Source organism: Protopterus annectens, chromosome 4.part0, assembly GCF_019279795.1.
Source record: "Protopterus annectens isolate FY-2018-M chromosome 4.part0, PAN1.0, whole genome shotgun sequence".
Taxonomy (NCBI): domain Eukaryota; kingdom Metazoa; phylum Chordata; order Ceratodontiformes; family Protopteridae; genus Protopterus; species Protopterus annectens.
In genome coordinates this window covers 1,546,343,261-1,546,359,803 of record NC_056733.1, presented here as the reverse complement: position 1 = coordinate 1,546,359,803, position 16,543 = coordinate 1,546,343,261, and positions in this window count along the sequence as shown.

Below are 16,543 nucleotides of genomic sequence, written 5' to 3'. Positions count from 1 at the left end.
AAGGCAGGTCCCAGCGGACCCACCTCTCCCACCTCAGCTGGCGACTGCACCTGGCACTAGTGCCCAGGCCGGACCCTCCTCCAGTGGCCCTGTGCCACCTTTGGGTGGAAGCGCTGCAGGGGATGGGGCCCGTCCCCCCTCTGCAAGCGTGGCCAGAGGAGCACGTCCATTCACCCTCCAAGGTGTCCGGTCTGTGGTGCGAAGGGAGATCCAAGACTCTGTTCTTTGGCCCCTACGCCAGCTTGAGGCCCGGGTAGCACAGCTTACGGGCTTGCCCGTTGTCCCGCCTGCACAGCCCCCAGCACAGCCCCATCCTGGGCTGTGAAGGAACAGTGGCAACTGCCTATGGGTGGGGATATCAGTTCCACTGTTGCCATCTGTGGGCTCATGTGTCTTGGATATCCCAACCTCGATCCCCGTCAATTGTGTAACCCCCCCACATGTGTCATACACTGCCCCTGTATGCGTCTTGTCTGTCTTCTCTGTTAACCTACCCAACCTACCTCCCCAGCTATACCGACTACCTCACCTGACATACCACTCTCACCTGATTAAAAAAAAAAAAGGGCACTCTGTACCCACAAAACAATTACGCCCCATACATAGCTGTCCATGTTGCACACATGTCCGCTGGACATTGAAACTGTTAATTACAATTGGCTGTACAACAGGTATTAATGTTGTCCTGACACCTCTCTCAGGGGTGGAAGGTTCCAAATTTCACACCAAATTGCATACAAATGCACAGCTGTTGCTGAGAAAGACATGGGCAGCTATGGGCCTCACCTACATCCTTCCTGCAAATTCCAAGCTTGTTTCCCTACTGTTTTATCCTCTTTGTGACCTCTTTTTCACCACTTTCCTGTCATCCCTTTTTCTTTTCTTTCAAAGAAAATAGCGCGGGTGTGCACTTGTGTGCGCGGGGCTCACCGCCAGTGCGCATGCGTGAGCTCCGCGCAAACGAGCGCAGACCTGGTTTTAAATGCTTAAAAGTGTCTTTGGCACTTTTGATTGACAGGTCCTGTACTCATTTCAAAAGAAAAACAAATATCCACAGAAGTCTCGAACCCAGGACCTTGGTAACACTAGTCTGTATGACCTACCACTAAGCCATGACTCTCATACAAATGCATAGCGCTAAAATATATATAACATGTAATAGTAGGAATCAATATAAAGGGAATATAGGATGTGTACTACCCAAAGCATGTCAGGTAGATTTTTAATGCCTGAATTACTGGATTCCCATACTAGTTTAGTGTTCACGGAAACAGCCCTGCTAATTGTTAGCTTGTACATAATAATGTAAGGTAATGTACATATGTGAAAGTATTATATGTACACACACACACACACACATATATATATATATATATATATATATATATATATATATATATATATAAATATATTAATACATGTGAAATATAGTGGTAGGTATCAGTATTCACACACACTCACTACAGGGAACAGTGAAAATAAATGCAGCAACCACAATACAGCCTGGCTCCTGTGAGACTTAATAACCCTTTTAACTGTGTAAAGGTGCCTTCAGCACTTTGATTGATAGGTCCCATGCTCAGTTTGAAATACAAATAAATTCCTACTGTAAGTCTCGAACCCAGGACCCTGGTAACACTAGTTTGTATGACCAACCACTAAGCCATGACTCTCATACAAGAACATAGTGCTAAAATAAATATAACATGTAATAGTAGGAATCAATATCAAGGCAATATAGGATATGTACTACCCAAAGCATGTCAGGTAGATATTTAATGCCTGAATTACTGGATTCCCATACTACGTTAGTGTTCACAGAAACAGCCCTGCTAATTGTCAGCTTGTACATAATAATGCAAGGTAATGTACATATATGAATGTATGTATATGTACACATACATATATATATATATATATATATATATATATATATATATATATATATATATATATATATATATATACATATATTAATACATATGAAATATAGTGGTAGGTGTCAGTATCCATACACACTCACTACAGGAAACAGTGAAGATAAATGCAGCAACCAGAATCTGCAACACAGCCTGACTCCTGTGAGACCTACTAACCCCTTTAACTGCTTAAAGGTGCCTCCAGCACTTTGATTGATAGGCCCTGTACTCAATTTGAAAGCAAAATATAAGCATACTAGTAAGCCCTACCACAAGACCATTGTAACACTAGTCTGTATGACCTACCATTAAGCCATGACTGTCATACAGGAATATAATGCTAAAAGAAGTGGAACATGTAATAGTAGGAATGAAGATAAAGGCAATATAGTATGTGTACTACCCAAAGCATGTCAGGCAGACTTTTACTGTCCCAATTACTGGATTTCCATACTAGTGTAGTGTTAACAGAAACAGCCCTGCTAATTGTTAGCTTGTACCCAATAATGTCAGCTAATGTACATATATGAAAGTATGTATATGTACACACACACACACATATATATATATATATATATATATATATATATATATATATATATATATATATATATATAGCAATACATATGAAATATAGTTGTAGGTGTCAGTATGCATACACACTCACTACAGGGAACAGGTGAGAGAAATGCAGCAACCTGAATTTACAACACAGCATGAAGCATGAGAGACGTACTAACCTTCACACTCACAGAATACTGTCAACAGCATACCAGCATGGTCCACGCCCTTACAATCTGAAAGGGCAACGCCTATCTCACATACCCTTTTATAGCACTGTCCTGAAATCACAGTGAGACATGCAATCAGCACACAACTGGCTGCATGCAATTAGCAAATGCTGCCTTACAATTGGTGCAGCGGCCATCACATGGACCTATGCAGATACCTACAAAAGCATCCAGTACCCACACTCCACACATGCAATACATTCATTGCACAAACCGACAGAGAAAGAGAGAGAGAGACAGATAGAGAAAAAAACAGAAATAAAGACAGCCAGCAGCAAAACCAGCAGCAGCAGCAGCAAACAGCAAGCAGCAAGCAGCACCACTGACACAGCAACAGCTGCCACAAACACAGGTAATGCAAAGTAGCAGGTTAATACTGTTTACTGTGATACCTCCAAATGTATCATAGTTCACTATCTATAGGTATGTCCATGAGATAGGTTGTGTGTACATAGTCCTGAAATATATACATATGTAATATTGCTGTACATGTTGTCCATACTTAAAACTTCCATAGCTTAGAACACAAGGCCAGTTATGCATATGATGCAGTAGTTCCCAGGGTCAGTAGAGGTTCCTCCTCATTGGTGTGGGACCACTGTGTCTGTATGGCACTGTTCAGGTACATATCCTGTAGTATGGCCAGGGATTAATATCAATCTGTAATGTGGTTCTATGTCCTCTAGGGGTGAACGTATCACACATCCAGGAATACCATTTTGTAACAGTGATGCTATGTGTTCTGCAATGTTGAGGGTGGCCCTCACCTGGACATGTGAGATGATAGGGAGGTTACAGTCATCTGTGATAACTAACTCCACTTGTGTAGGAGAATGGGGGGGGTACCTGCACCTAAACTGTCTGCAACAATGTTGCCAATATCTGTGCATTTGGTGAATGTGAAGCATCTTACCACTGCTGACCACAGATGCCTTGCCTTCATGTGAATCTGCCCTGTGCTGCAGTAGCCTCCTGCTATTGTTATACAATGTGCCTGTATCTGTAGTCCACTGGACAGGATGAATAAGTGGTGTGCATACGGTCTGGGATAGATATGTGTGTGCACAGTACATGCACTATGTGGGATGTCTGTGGTAAGCTTTTGTAAAGGGGCCAGCAGTGTGTGTTGTGGCTTCCACTGGCCCAGTGGGCTGCATGGATAGCATCACAGTCCTAACTAGTGAATAACTTTGTATTTACATGCATACATAGCAAGGTAGTGTACTGTGTTTGTGGTGTTGTTGGGATATGTATATCCAGGCTGAGTAATGTGTGTCCACATCACAGGGTTGGATGGCAACACACATACAGTATGTAGGGATGAACACCCAGAGTGTTTCAAACGTGTTGCCTGTGCAGAAATATCTGGCCATTACCTGTGCATCCCCCACAACACACACACATGCAACATATGGCAGAAGTACTATAGCAGTACACATAGGTTCATAGGTTCATACCAGGCTATTTGCCCTAGGGCATTGATAAGCCTAGTAGAATGTGTTTGTCTTTTGCCACCCAATTAAAATGTATGCTGCTATGCCCTTTTCCGAGGTTAGTATACTGTGCCTCTGTCTAACAGTGACATAGAAGTGATACCCGGAGTACAACTATGATCTCCATCCACTCATCCAGATTCCTATGGAAGAGAGTCAATGAGGGACTCTGCCTAACCTGTACTGTGAATTCATTACAGAGTGAAGGGAGCCTCTGGGTTAGGAATATGCCCCTCCAGCATGTCCTATTTATGTCAGTGCTAAGGTTCAGGTCTCCTGAGTGTGTGGCTGTATGGGGCTTTGATTTCCTGAGGTGCAGCATGTTCATTACTTCTGGGTTGGACATGGCTGTATATGGCAGGCACAGATTGCCTCTGAACAGGCAGTATGCCACTGAGTCCAGCTGGATTTTCTTTAACTGGGCAGCATATGGCATCTGTTTGAGCCCTTTGATCCTCTTGATGAGGTACTGTTGGGCTTTACCAGTTGCTGTAGGTGTCTGGTTAGGTACATCCCAAAAGGTGCATTGTACTCAATTATAGGCCTGATGATGGATGAGTAAAGAGGCACAATGACCTCCCCTGCCGTACATGTGAATCCCTTCATGATTAGCTGGGCTATATAACATGTCTTTCAATCCACGTTGGCCATGTGGTTGACAAATGACAGATTGATATCAAGTTTGTTCCCCAGGTCCCCAATTACGTCTTCTGTACTCAATGGCTTAACACCTATGTGGTACTTTGCCACCAATGTGGAGGTGTGGGAATCTGCGATGAATATTGATACTCCCCCCTCCTTTGTTGTCTGGTCCAAGTGTTGGGGCCGACAAGAATGGCAACAGGTATAACTTGTTAGTGCTGGTGTGCTCCTGGGAAACCTGTATCTAGGTATATTCTGGTACATGTGCGTGTTACAGTAGCATGTAGCACTATACTGAGTACTGGCAGTTGTCTGTTGTCATGTTGTTTGTATAGAGTAAAAGGATTGTTCGTTTATCCTACTTCGTTTTGTGGACATTACTTGAAGAAGTGTTGCCTTACATGCGTTATTGGTACCAACACCTTCTCTTTTGTTGTTTTGTTTGCATAGGGTGCTGTGAACATCACTGTTTGTTAAGTGAAATGTGCACCCTGCAGTGCATAGCCCCATTTGGCAAAAGCCACATCTCACCCCCACCATTGTGCACACACACTAACCCCACCCACAGTAAAACACATACTTTCCATTTGCAAGATTCAAATCCCTACCTAACTGTGTTATGACACTAGAGACAGACACATTAGCAGAGTGTGCTATTTGCATTAATGTGAGAAATCCTTTCTAATGCTGTACTTAGAGGGTGCTGACATCATCTGTGTTTAGGAAGAGGGATGTGCACCCTGTAGTGTGTTCTCCCAGTTTGCAAAAGGCACTTTTCCCTCACAGCATTATGCGCACACACAAACCCCACTCATACTAACACACATACATTCCCTTTACAGGATTTAAACCCCTACCTAACTATGTTATGACACTCAAGAAAGCCGCATTAGCAGAGCGCGCAATACGAACTACTGGAGATAGTTAATTCAGGTAATATAGTTATAGAGTGCTGACATCATCAGTGTTTTAAAAGGGGAATCTGCATCCTGTAGTGTACTGTCACAGTTGCTAATAGGGGCATTTCCCACACACACATCAATGTGTTTGAGGTTTGCATATGTGGGGGGTCCAGTACTCCAGTGTGATTAGTATATGGTTCGATTGCAACAATGAGGGATATACTTCAAGTGGTGAGCACTTTGTACTCATGTTTGTGATGATCAGGTCTAGTATATCTGCCCCTGTTGTGGGAAAGTTGACTACCTGTTCCATAGCTAAAGAGTGTCTGAACTATGGGAACCCTACAGCTTGGGTATTGTGGCTTGAGTAATGTTCACAGTCTATGTTTGGGTAGCTGACGTCACCCAGTATGATGGTGTTTGCAGAGAAATCTATACTCTCCTGTGTCAGCATGAAGGCTGTGTGGGAGTCCTGATTTTGAGAGGGTGCTGTAAGAGCTCCTCTGTGTCTCTTTCCATGTGGTCCAGGGAGGTACATCTCAGGTTGTTCACACCAGCATGGACAATGACTGCCTCATACTTGTACTTGCTGTGGAGTGACCTGTGTGCTTGTGTTATGTGGCACATTCTATCGCCCGACAGGTAGCTAAATGTGACCCTCACCTTGCTCAGTCTGGAGGGCGGGACATCAGTCAACAACTCATGTCAAGCATGTTCACACTCCTCATAAATGATGTGGAAACCTTCAAAGCCCCCAGGCCTGTTGAAAATATGGACCAGACTGCAGATACCTGTATAAAGGCATTCTATGGACACATTCAGGAATGCATGGATCATGCAATCACATATGAAAGCAAGACCCAATCCTCCAAAGGCAGATGTCCTGTGTGCTGGACACCAGCCATAAACAAACTGTACAATAGAAGGATGAAGCCACTACATGATACAACAAACTCCCAAAATGTGAAGGCATCACTGATGAGTATTAGAAGACAACTACAGGCACTCATAAGATTGTCTAAGGCCATCTTTGAGAGAAGATTCCACAAGACACTGAGGATAATCACAAGGCTTTCTGTAGTTATGTTAGGAACCTGGGTGGTAATACCCAGATGTGCTCGGAGGTGGTCCAAGATGTCACACGAATTACCAAACACACAGACATTGCCATCATCCTAGTGGACAGGTTCACTGCTACCTCCCCCCCCCACCACACCAAAAGGGAAAATATGTCTCCCAGCAGAGTGCTTCCCCCCCTGACATCCCAGATGCTCAGGTAAGAGCTGCCCTCTCCAAAGCAATAAACACTGCATCAATGGGACCAGACAGTGTCCCAGGCTGTGTCCTACATGAACCCCAAGAAGAGCTACACCCAGACATAACATTACTGTTCAATCCCAGCCTTACTACATGATATGTGGCCAAAGAGTGGCGTACAGCAACAGTGGTCCTTCTACATTCAGGTGGTGCCTTAACGGATCCTGGACACTATTCACCCCATACGTCTGAATAGCTTGGTCTGCAAAGCTATGGCAAGGATCATCATGAACCTCATATATATAGATATTGGAGACCTACAGACATGTCACCATACACAGTTTGGCTTTGTTAATGGCAGATCCTGCCTCTCAAACCTGTTTGATTTCTTTGAAACAATCACCAAGGCCACTGTCAATGGGAAGGTGGTCTACACAAGCCTACCTGGACCTTGCATAAGCCTTTGATACAATACCCCACTTGTGCATTCTAGGGAAGCTCACCAGTGTACATATTAACCCCTATGTCACTACGGATATTGCACAGTGTCTCAAGGGCAGAACACACATGGTTAGAATCGCTGGAGCCATGTCAGCCTCAAAACCAGTTACAAGTGGTGTCCCACATGGCTCAGCCCTGGGATTTGTCATGTTCATTATATATTTATCAGAGGTACAGGCCAACATGGAAGTACTGTGGCTGAGCAAGTCGCAGATGACTGCAAACCGGACGCCATAATCAACTCTCCAGCTAACACACGCATCCTCCAAAAGGGCCTCTTGCAAACACACGACTTGTGCCACAGCCATGGCCTCAAGCTGAATGCCAAAAAGCATATAGTCATCCCCTTTGTCGAACACAAAGTGACCACAAAGTACCACATATGTGTTAATCCATTAAGTGCAGATGAAGGAATTATGGACCTTGGGGTACACAGGTTGATAGCATTCTACCATTTGACAACAACATGGACAAAGTGGTTAGGAAAACATTTTATATGGGCCACATCATCATGATGGGATTCACATGTAGATCAGGGGAGGACATTGTGCCTCTCTACTCATCCCTCATCATGCCCATAATTGACTACAATGACCCTGTTGGCATGCACCTTACCAGACACCTGCAGCAACTGGAAAGACCACATATGTACCTCAACAAGAGGATCAAAGGGCTCAAACAGATGCCACATACTGACTGGTTAAAGAAACAGCAGCTCTACTCAGTGGCATACTGCCTCTTCATAGGAAATCTGTGCCTGACATATAAAGCCATGTCAAACCCTGACTTAATGGCCATGCTGCACCTCAGAATATCCAGATCCCATCAGGATACACGCTGGAAAGACTTGAACCTCAGGAGTGATATACATAGGACATGCTGGAGGGACACAGTCATAACTCAGAGGCTCCCTTCATTCTGGAATATTATCCCAATAGAGGTTAGGCAGAGTCACTCAGTGACTATCTTCAAGAGTGATATTAATGACTGGATGTGACATTGTAGGTTTACCCTGGGTATCACTTATGTGTCACTGTTAGGCAGAGGCACAGTATACTAACCTTGGAAAAGGGCATAGCAAGATAGATTTACAATGCATGGTGAAAGCCACACACATTCTGGCTATGTGTATAAATGCCCTAGGGCAGATATCCTTGTATGAACCTATGGACCTATGTATCCTGTTCACCATTGGCCCTATGTGCTGTTAATCACCAATGCAATCTCAATACTATGGTAGCATGTGCAAAGGTCAGTTGTCATCCACCTCTATGGTACAGTTGTGGAATATGTGAGTCATGTAGTAATGTCACAGCTGCCACATGTACACAGTCAACCCTATCCCCTACCCATGGATGTACAACACATGTATGAGATGTAAACACATGGCCAAACTGTGGACTAAGCACTCTGAACCCAGTACTGGCATAACCTGTCAAGTGGCATGAAATACTACAGTGACTGCAATACCAGTCTGATGTGGACCTACACTGACAGCAATACAAGCACGGAAACACACCAGGCCATTTGTGGAGCCCAAGGATAGCATCCTGCATGACTGGCAGACACCTCTGCAGCTGGCACACAGGCATACGTTAGGCCTGCACACAGCACGCATAACACATAGCACACAAATCCTGAGTGCCAAACAAGCACAGTCTGTACAGCTATACAACACTACTGCTGCGGTTGTGTTAGGTACTTTAATTGTCCAGTACAGTGAGGACATGCTCACCAGGCTGGACAAGGTGAAGGTCACAGTGATATGCTCATGGGGCACTATGGTCCACCACATAACACAAGCATACAGGTCAGTCAGATGCATGGACACATATGACTCCGTCATTGTCCATGCCACTACAGCTGATGTGTGATGTCCCTCACTGGGATACATGATAGGGAACATGGAAGGGATCACTGAGCAAGTGACACAGGCTGGTAGAACCCTGACCTTGATTGGCATCAGACCCTCACCAGGGATGCTGACATATTACTGAATGCTAATGAATTACTGTAGCTACAACACCCTAGCTGAATGGTTCTTAGCATGCAGTCACTGCATTGCTATGGAACAACGTCTTACCACTCCCACAACAGGTGAAAACATGTAGCACCTGTTCATCAACAACATGTAGACTATATGCCCCAGACCAGGTGTGTATCCCTCACTACTAGGCTGATAGCATCTACATCTCACACTGTATATACACATCCCACATGCAGCACCTGCACAGAAGACCACAGTCATAATGTTACCCTGTGCAAATACCATGTATTCACATGTGGCAGGCATCACACATGGTAACTACTGAAGGTCACAGGTACATATGTGTATTTGGATACATCATGTGTGCATTGCCATAACTGGTTTAATCAATGTCATGCATTATTGTGAGAGACAACCCGCACACATGGGCATTCTGTGTGGGCAAAACACACATGACATGTCTGTAATCAAAAGCCATAAATAATTGTGATATCATTTAGAAAGGGGTATGTGCATCCTGTAGTGTGTTTTCCCAGTTGCCAAAAGGGATATTTCTTTCATACACACTTACCCCCCCCCTTCCACACACACTTGCCGGATTCACACCCCTACCTAACTATGTTATAACACTACAGACGGATGCATTAGCAGAGCGCGCTATTCGCATTACTGGGAGATTTTCTTTTTCCTGATATACTTATAGGGTGCTGACATCATCGGTGTTTGGAAAGGGGAATGGGCATCCTGTGGTGTGTTTTCACAGTTGCCAAAAAGGATGTTTCTTACATACACACACACTTACCCCACTTCATACACACTTGCCATATTCAAACCCCTACCTAACTATGATATGACACTAGAGAAGGACGCATTAGCAGAGCGTGCTATTCGCATTACTGGGAGATTTCATTTCTCCTGATATACTAATAGGGTGCTGACATCATCAGAGTTTAGAAAGGGGAATGAGCATCCTGTGGTGTGTTTTCACAGTTGCCAAAAGGGATGTTCCTTTCATACACACTTACACCCCTTCACACACACTTGCTGGATTCAAACCCCTGCCTTATTATGTTACAACACTAGAGACGGACGCATCAGATTACTGGGAGATTCCTTTTCTCATGATATACTTATAGGGTGCTGACATCATCGGTGTTTGGAAAGGGGAATGGGCATCCTGTGGTGTGTTTTCACAGTTGCCCAAAAGGATGTTCTTTACATACTTACCCCCCTTCATGAACACTTGCTGGATTCAAACCCCTACCTAACTATGTTATGATACTAGAGACAGACGCATTAGCGGAGCATGCTATTCGCATTATTGGGAGATTTGCTTTCTCCAGATATACTTATAGGGTGCTGACATCATCGGTGTTTGGAAAGGGGAATGGGCATCCTGTGGTGTGTTTTCACAGTTGCCAAAAAGGATGTTCCTTTCATACACACACACTTACCCCCCCTTCATACACACTTGCTGGATTCAAACCCCTACCTAACTATGTTATGACACTAGAGACGAATGCATTAGCAGAGCGCGCTATTCGGATTACTGGTAGATTCCTTTTCTCCTGATATACTTATAGGGTGCTGACATGATCAGTGTCTAGAAAGGGGAATAAGCATCCTCTGGTGTGTTTTCACAGTTGCTAAGAGTAACATTTGGACTAAGTGTGTGAGCATGCCCAGTTCAGCCTTCCCATGGCATGTTGTGTGAAAGATGTCTCATTTATCTAAGTGTGTGAGCATGCCCAGTGTGAGCTTTCCATATGTTGAACTCTGCAGCCCATCACATTTGTGGATGAGTGTGACCTTCAACAAATATCTCCATTTTATGGTTGTGTGTTCTGTGCCATGTTGTGTAGTTACTGTCCAAATGCTTTTTGTGTGAACACAACAGGGATTATACTGTGCCTGCAGGTTTTGCATGGGATACTCTGCATACAATTGTCAACATCCGTTCATACTGACATAACACTATAGTACTGTATAGTGTAGTGGTTCAGTACTTTCACTGTGGTGGACAGTATCCTGGGCTTTAGTCCTATCACTGCTTTACATTTCCATAGTGTGCACAACAGCCTGGTTAGGGTCCAGTTGTGCACATCTGCACAAAGGCGGTGCCTCTATGGACCCTGGTAATTACCGCCCCATAAGCTTAACAAGTCTAGTCTGCAAAGCTATGGAGAGGATCATAATGGAGCTCATAAACAAAGATATAGGGGACATGCAGACATTGGACCCGTCCCAGTTTGGCTTGGTCAAGGGCAGATCATGCCTTTTGAACTTGGTCGACTTCTTCAAAACAGTCACTAAGGCCATTGCTGAGGGAAGGGCAGTCCATACAGCCTACCTTGACCATGCAAAGGCTTTCGACACAATACCCCACTCGGGTATTGTAGAAAAACCTACCAACCTAAATTTAAACCCATATGTCACAAGATGGGTTACAAACTGGCTTAAGGACAGGACCCACAGGGTTAAAGTTGTTGGTGCTATGTCAGACTCCAAGCCGGTCACAAGTGGTGTCCCATAGGTCTCAGTCCTTGGCCCCCTATTGTTCGTCATCTACTTCTCAGATGTACAGGCCAACATGGGAGGACTTTGGCTGACAAGGTTTGCAGATGAATGCAAACTGGGTGCCATACTGGACAGTGCATCAGACACGGATATCCTTCAGAAGGGACTCATGGACACTGATAGCTGGTGCCAGAGCCATGGCCTGATGTTAAATGCCAAAACATGTATAGTCATACCCTTCGGGAAAAGCAAGGTAACCCCAAGCTACCATATAGGTGGCAATCCTGTAAGCACAGCAGAGGTTATCATGGACCTGGGGACCCAGGTTGACAGTGGCCTTTCTCCTGACACTCACGTTGCTAATGTGGCTAGAAAGACCTTCTACATTGCCCACCTGATCAGGAAGGGATTCACATCCAGATCTAGTGAGGTCATTGTTCCCCTGTACTCTTCACTTATCAGACCAATGATCGAGTACAATGCCCCATTCTGGATGTATCTCACCCAACATCTGCAGCAATTGGAGAGACCCCAAAAGTCCCACACCAAAAGGATAAAGGGTCTCCAACATCTGTCATATGCTGCCAGATTGAAGACACTCCAGCTCTATTCAGTCACATATCATCTGCTCAGAGGTGACATGTGCCTGACATGCAAGGCCATGTCCAACCAGGAAGTAATGGACATGCTCCATCTCAAAACCGCCAAATCCACCAGAACCACTAGGGCAAGTGACTTAAACCTTAGCAGGGATATAAGTAGGACATATTGGAGGGATAGATGTACCACTCAGAGACTCCCTATGCTGTGGAATACAATCCCGGTCCATGTGAGGCAGAGCACCTCACTGGCTCTGTTCAAGGGGAATCTTTACCTGTGGATGGGAGATCATAGGTTTACCCTGGGGATCGTCTCTGTGTCACTGCTGGACAGAGGCACGACAAACTAATGGGCACAGTATTGTTTCCATATAAGGGGTGGCGTATGCCACAAAACTCTGGGCTGGGCTTATAACTGCCTTAGGGCAGATAGCCTAGTATAAACCTATGAACCTATGAACCTATCTGACCATGTTGCATTATGTTCGGATATGAACTACTTACAACAGCCTCATCCAACATCAGTAGTGTATTCCACAACATAGGTGTACATTGGCAAACACTACTGATGTGCCCTAGGCCATTTCTAATGCTAGTCAGAGAGTGTGTTTGTCCTTTGACACATTGTAAGTGTAGTTTGCCATGACATATGTCTTGTTTAGTATACTGTGCCTCTGTCTACCTGTGACATAACATTGATACCCAGGGTAAACCTACCATCTCCCATCCACTCATTAAGATTACTGTTGAGGAGAATCAATGAGTGACTCTATGGATAACCTGTACTGGTAGTTTACTCATGCGTGGGGGTGGCTTCTGTGTTATGGATAATGCAGTACAGCTTGTCCTATGTATGTCAGTGCTGGGGTTCAGGTCCCTCATGTGCATAGCTCACTGCCATTCAGATTGTACAAGGTGCAGCATTTTCATTGATTCCAGCTTGGACATGGCTTTCTACATCAGGCACAGCTTGTGTCTGGGTGGCCAGCATGGCAGTGTGTGGAGTTGCACTCTGTTTAATCAGGCAACACATTACATGTGTTCAAGCTCTTTGATACTCCTGGTGAGGTACTGTTGTGGACTTTACAGTTGATGGAGGTGTCTGCTGAGGTACACCCCACAGGGCTCTTGTGGTCATTTGTAACGCTGATGAAGGATAACTGCAGAACCACAATGACCTTCCCTTATCTAGATGTCATACCCTTCATGATTAGGTTGGTATATGGATTGTTTCTGTTAACACTACAGCCACATGTTTCTCCTATGCAGGATATCTATCACCTTGTGTACCCAGGTCCGTCATTACATGTGAAGTATGTAATGGGTTAACACCTATGTGGTAATTGGTGGTCACTTACTGTATATTCACAGAGGTTGACTATAAAGTTTTCTCCATTTCACATGCTGACATGGCTATGGCACCGGTTGTCTGTTTCTATGTGGCCCTTTTGTGGGATGCTTGTGTCAGCTGGAGTGTCAGATATGTTAGGCGGTTTGTAGTCCTCTGCAAACATGTTCAGGCACAGTCCTTACATGTTGGCCTGTACCTATGGGGCATATATACCAGACAGGGACGGTCCCAGGACCAAGCTTTGTGGGATACCTGTTATATGTGGTTTGTAGTCTGACATGGCTGCAGCATGTCTGGCCATGTCAGTTCTGTCGTTGGTCTGGTTTGCAACCCCTCTAGTGACACTGGGGTGTATATATAAGCTGGTGAGCATATCTATATGGAACACGTAGGGTATTGTATGGAAGGCTTTGCAAGGTCCAGCTACACTGTGTGGACCACATTGCCCTCATCAGTGACCTCAATCACTGTTTCAACTGAGTCACACATGTTTAGGGGCGGGGTCTGCATGTCATAAACCCACACTGGGTAGGGTCGGGTGTCAATAGATCCCCAATATCGTTATGTATGCAGTACATGCTGTTCCTTTCCATAGCTGTGCAGACCAAGCTTCTCAGAATTCTGTGGTGGTTGTTTTTAGTGTCCATTCAGGCAACAGCTTTCTTGAGAACACCCACTGTTGTTGTACACTGCTCTTTGGGTACATATCCTGTGGTAAGGCTGACATAATGTCAGGGAGGCAGCAGTCTGCTGGGAAAGATATTTGGCATTATGAGGGGGGGGGGTTTGCACTGCACCTGTCAGGATGTATGTTGGCAATACGTGTGTGTGTTTGGTATGTTGTTTGTAATATCTGTGTGATCCAGAGCATATCCAGGAATTCACAACACGCTTACTACCATCAGTTGCAGCAGCCTTGGGGTTATCCTTAGTGTCCTGTACAATTTGTATCATAATATGTTCATAGGTTCATACTAGGCTATCCACCCTAGGGTATTTGTAAGCCTAGCCACAGTGCATGTGGCTTTTGCCACCTCTTGCTATGTGAATATCATGGCCACTTATGATTTACTTAGCTGTGCCTCTGTCTGGACATGACACAGTAAAGACCCCCAGTGTACATCTACAATTATCCATCCATTTTGCTAACTTCCTGTTGAAGAGTGTCAGTGAGGGGCTCTGCCTAACATGTAGTGGTATTCTGTTCCAGGGTGTGGAGAGACTCAGGGTTAGGTATCTGTCCCTCCAGCACATCCTATTTGATTGTGTGTTAAGGTTGACATCTCTGACTCAGACAGCTCTGATGGCTTTGATTTTTCTGGGGTGGAGCATATCCATTACTTCTGTGTTGGACATGGACTTGTACAACAGACATACAATGCCTCTGTGTTGGCAGTATGTGACTGCATTCGGCTGTGGTGTCTACAGCCAGGCAGCATATGAGATATAGTTGAGACCCTTTCTGACTCTTGCTGAGGTACCTTTGAGGTCTTTCTAACTGCTGCAGGTGCCAGGTAATGTACATCCCACATGAGGCATTGTATTACAATATGGTCTGATAGGGGAACAGTATAGGGGCACAATGACCTTTGTTGACATAGATGTGAATCCTTTCATGATACAGTGTCCAATATAGACAGTCTTCCTAGACAAATTGGCGATGTGGCTGTCACATAACAGGTGACTGTCCACTTGTGTCACTAGGTCCCTGATTACTCCTTCCACACATAATGGTTTACCACCTATGTGGTAATTTGTGTGTACCTTGTTTTGTATTTGGTGGTACATTCATACTGTCCACTGTCTTCAGGACAGTGGGGTGGGGTTCCTGTGTGTGAGATTGTGGTCTGTAGCTACAGACTGTACAGCAGTCTTGCCTACGGTTAGTTGCACATGGGTGGACTGCAATGACATAGGCATTGTCAGTTAACTGGACGTATGGCTGTCTGTGCTGTATATGGATACTCACCCTCCTTTTATGTTTTGTTATAGGTTTTGTGGCCATAACACATGATATGTGGTATTACCTGGTAGTGCTGGTGTGCTGTCATGAGGCTTGCAGCAGGTTTGTATCACTGGACAGACATCAATGTTCTCCATACTGGGGAGGGCCTCAGGAGCATGCATATTGAGATTTACACATCTGGCATTGATCAGCATTGCCCTTCTGTTTCTTTCCAGTTTTGTGTTCTATGGTGGTGGGTTGCTCTTTTCGGCCTTGACTATGGGAGGATCTCTGTAGTTTGCAAAAGCCTTAGGCAATATCCAGACGCTCATGGGTAACAGGTGCAAGCCATCCCTGGGACAGCAGCATGTCTCACTAAGGAGTCACCTATTACAACTGTATCAGGCATGTTGTTTCTCCTTCTGTCCTGTGACTGTTTTGCACACCAGCTTTGTGTACTATGTGTTACATGTGCTATGTCTGGGGTTTGTTTTATTGGGTGTCTGCTTTGGAGGCTTGTGTTGGTGTTGTGTGTTTGTAATTAGGGCCTCTGGGAATGTTTTTGCGTTTATGTGTTTGATTTACAGTCGTTGTAGGTCTATGTGGGACTGGGTTTGTGGTGTATGTGGTTACCTTGTC